General features: G+C 36.9%; 1 pseudogene; it reads left to right on the plus strand.

The window, feature by feature from the left end:
* Positions 1-3,624: 3,624 nt before the first annotated feature.
* LOC111148862 lies at positions 3,625-3,936 on the plus strand (annotated as a pseudogene).
* The last annotated feature ends 735 nt before the right edge of the window (positions 3,937-4,671 follow it).

Raw genomic sequence — 4,671 nt, forward strand, 5'->3', positions numbered from 1 at the left:
CTACAATTCACATTTTCACAGCTAATGTTTCATATTAATAACTACAGATTTGAAATGTGTTCTTAATAATTTGCTTTTGAATCATTAAAAGTATAATTTCCTAGTTTGTATTTTTAAAATCTTTTTTTTTTGTTTTATTTCAATCATTTTTACTACATTAAAAAGCTCACATTTACTAGAGGCTTAGAGCTTCATTAAACTAGTTCAGATAATAAAGGTCAGTCAGAATTAAAACACCAGATGAATGAAAACTAGAACCACATTTAGAACTGGCCTCTTCTCTTCACCATTAACCTGCAAAAGACTAGTTAGCACTATTGTTCACAGTGATTGCTGTTCTCCACTACTGTGGTTCATATATTTCTGCCTCACACTATGTAATATTCAGTGACTTCCTGGAGAAGCCTATTCTTCCCCATCCCACTTTTTTTTTTTTTTTTTTTTTAAGCATATTTGGGAACTTGACAGACAGAGATCACAAGTAGGCAGAGAGGCAGGCAGAGGGAGAAGCAGGCTCCCCACTGAGCGGAGAGCCCGATGCGGGGCTTGATCCCAGACCCCGGGATCATGACCTGAGCCGAAGGCAGAGGCTTTAACCCACTGAGCCATCCAGGTGCCCCCCCCCCCATCCCACTTCTGTCAGGCTTGAGCATGTAACTTACTTACTTGGTACATTAATTGATTCAGGCTGCCATAACAAAATACCCAAGACTAGAAGGCTAAAACATCAGAAATTTATTTTCTAACAGTTCAGGAGGCTAGAAATCCAAGATCAAGGTGTCAGCAGGTTTAGTTTCTGATGAGACTTCTCTTTCTGGCTCTCAGACAGCTGCCTTTATGCCCACGTTGGCCTTTCTTCTATGTGTGTGTATATTTTTGGTGTCTCTCTGTTCTTGTAAGGACACCTGTCATAAATGGATTAGAACCCCATTTGTGAAAACCTTAATTACCTCCTTAAAGGCCCTCTCTCTAAACACAATCACCTAGGAATTAGGGATTCGATATTTTGGGGAGAGGGAGCACAATTCAGCCCATAACACTTGAGGTAATGAAACCTGAATGAAAGTAACACTTGAAAAATCTGAGTAAAATGATTGAAGAGCCAATTAATGGTTCTACCCTAGCTTCTCTTCTCTCTGCCATTAGGCCAACATGTGCTCAGGAGGTACTGTCTCTTTCATTCCTGACTCTGGGTTAAAAAGGAGGTGGAACAGGGAAGGAGACCATTTGTAACTAACAAGTAAGGAGAAAAAGAAGTAAACATTTTTTTCTTTCCCCACTAACATTCTGAAACTTTCAGATCTGTCAATGCCACAGCTTAGCTTAGTAAAATCTTACTAATAAATTAGTAACCAGAAATAGAAAAAATATTTTTAAACAGCTTGGCTTTTGCCTTGGGGTCAGGCTTTAGGCTGTAAAGAAATTATTATTAGAGGCTGGATGAAATACAGAGACAAACTATTTGGTAAGATGATTACCTACAAGTACTTAAAAGGCAATTGATTAAGCATATGGTTACATGGGCACCTTACTAGCAAACTATCACCTTCCTCATCCATTATTACTTGCTTTTGAAAATAATACTATGAGAGAAAAATAAGGTATAAAGGGATTGGCCATTTAAAGGAAATATTAAAAAAAAGAGAGAAAATTCCAAAATTCTGGAACTTGCAGGATTAAAAGATGTTACATCTTTCTCATATCCAACTTATAAGAGTAAAATTGAGACATGTTTTGAGTGGCAAAGGCCAATTAGAGCTTAGCTTTTTTTTTTTTTAAGATTTTATTAATTTATTTGACAGACAGATCCTAAGTAGGCAGAAAGGCTGGCAGAGCGGGGTGCGGGGGGCAAGCAGCCTCTCTGCTGAGCAGAGAGCCCGATGCAGGACTTGATCCCAGGACCCTGAGAGCATGACCTGAGACAAAGGTAGAGGCTTTGACCCACTGAGCCACCCAGGTGCCCCTAGAGCTTAGCTTTTGATTAAAAAAATAAATAAAATAAGGGTATAGCCTTCATAACCTTGTTGAAACCAATTCAACAAGCAACACCCTATAATTCTTTTCAGTTGGACAAAAGGGCTCAGAGAAAAGAAACTAAGGGTACACCTCTTATGTGAAAGCCCAGTGATTTAATGGACCTATAATTTAATTTAGTGACAGATTTGCATATGGAAAATGATCACAGATGCAACTATGAGACTAAGTTTACTGTAATAAAATTCATATTTACAAAAGTTGATTACAGTCTTATAGAACTATACTGCCCAAAGAGCCACACCACCCTGGATTAAAAGAGACTGGGATGATTTGTTTTAACATTTTGGCCTGCCAATATTCTATGGACAGAAAAAAGGTGGAAAAGTGTCCTATTCCCACGAAGAATATATTCTCCCATGTCTTTTATGCCCACTCCAGATATCTTCAAGGAAAAGAAAGAAAAAGAAATTATCTCCCAGAGGTTGTAATCAAGTTCTGTGAGAAACAATGGATAGGGGAGATACCGCTAGGAAATTTGAAGAAGCAGTAACATCACCAGCTAGATGTCACCATGATCAGATCTACTCTGGGCATTCTAATCTACCATTCTGTGAATGGAAGTTTGTGAGTGGTGTGTGTGTGTGTGTGTGTGTGTGTGTGTGTGTGTGTATGAAAAACAGAAAGGAAGGGGGGAGGGAGAAAGAGAGATTTTGAGAGAAAGAGAGAGAGAGCAATTATCCCAAAATAGACTTTTCATTCTCTTACAACTTCACAATATAGTTTATTGTATATTCTACTTTATTGATGTTTCAATTTTACCTGTATTAGGGTAGATTTTGTGAAAGTCATTCAACCTTTTCTCTCTTCCTTTTCTCTTACCCTCTCTAAACGCGGTCTGTCTCTCTCATACACATGCTTACACACAACACCTTTAGTAATAAAGAAAGCACAACTAAGGGTTTCCAGTGGCTTGTACAGGGCAACTAGCAGTTAATAAACAAGACAAGGAAACAATGAGCTCCATGGAGAAATGCAAAGGAGACACAATGAGTTCTTTGTCTAAACACAAAAAAAACCCTTGTTAATCCTTCCATGGTATATGTCTCTGTTTCTTTCTTTCTTTCTTTCCTTCTTCCCTTCTTCCTTCTTTCCTTCTTCTTCTTTCTTTCTTTTTTTTTCTTTTATATTAACACCTGTTAGTCTTTCATTTTATCAAAATAATATTTGGATGCCATGGAAAAGAACAAGATTTTTATTATACATTTCAATATTTGTTAAGTCCTGAGTAGAAGACTTGTCATGAACAAGAATTATGTAGGCCAGTGTGTGGGCTGTAGGACAGGGAAGGCAAGAGACAGAATAGGAAAGTCAATGCACATCTTCAACCTCATCTTTTTGCCTAGCTTTGTAGTATATTTACACATGGAAATTCCTAAATTCTCTTTTTTTGGATTTGTGTATATTGGGAACCTACTTCTCAACTCCTCAACTTTAAAACCACTTACATTTAAGAGGACATTTTTCTAAATACATTATATAAATACTCAAATTGAAATCTAAAATGTTCTGGTGTTTCTTGAGAGAGTGGAACATTGGGCTTGTGAGCAAACTTCTTTGTTTTGCATGCCATGGAAGCATGATTTTAAAATGGGTGATTCTGACAAGGGCAAGAAGATTTTTGTCCAGAAGTGTACCCAGTGCCATACAGTGGAAAAGGGATGCAAGCAAAAGATAAGGCCAAATCTCCATGATTTATTTGAGTGAAACACATGTCAGGCGCCTGAATTTTCTTACCCGGATGCCAAAAAGAACAAAGGCGTCACCTGGGGAGAAGAGACACTGATAGCGTATTTGGAGAATCCCAAGAAATACACCCCTAGAACAAAACTGGTCTTCACTATCTCTAAGAAGACAGGGGAAAGCACAGACTTGATAACTTATCTCAAAAAGAGCTACTAAGGGGAGTAATAGTTGGCCACTATTTTATTTATTTCAAAACAAAAATGTCTCATGACTTGAGTGCCATATTTAAATTGACTTCATACCCCAGAATTCAGTTCACAAATGGCGGATAGAATATTTCTTTTGGACGGTCCCGATTTAAATAAGATTGGCTTGCAGTTAAATGAATAGGATCAGTTCTTTGAAATTTGATAGTAATTCTGGTTCAAGCAAGTAATTGTCACCATTTTCCCCTTCTAAAAATATGATTGGAATTGATTAATAATGTTCAGCTTTTCACAGAGATGGTAAATGTCATGTGGGTAGGAGATTGGTCTTATATTTAGATTTATATAACTGGTTATATCAATATACTTAAATATGGAGGAAATCCTTTCACTGTCTCATAGAATAGTGAGACTCAGCTGAGTTTCAAGTTGTGCTCGTCGGTTTGTTACAGGCGAGGGCTGAGGATAAGCTGGCAATGTCCACTTTTAGTCTTAACCATGTCAATATAACTAAAATTTCCTGCCTCTAAAATGTTGCTTTTTGCTTAATGAAAGGAATTTTAGTGTTTCTGTATAATATTAAATAAATAATATTTAACAATTTTCATATTTTATAGATTATCTTATAGGTGATAAGGTCAGATGCTTTTAAAATTCAGTGTGACAAGATATAGTAGCAAACTTGTGAGTTCTTTACTAAGTCAAACTAAGTTATAATTCAGGGTTGTCTTCTAAACAGCTATAT

Source organism: Enhydra lutris, unplaced genomic scaffold (assembly GCF_002288905.1).
Source record: "Enhydra lutris kenyoni isolate GAN:26980312 unplaced genomic scaffold, ASM228890v2 scaffoldscaffold21, whole genome shotgun sequence".
NCBI lineage: Eukaryota > Metazoa > Chordata > Mammalia > Carnivora > Mustelidae > Enhydra > Enhydra lutris.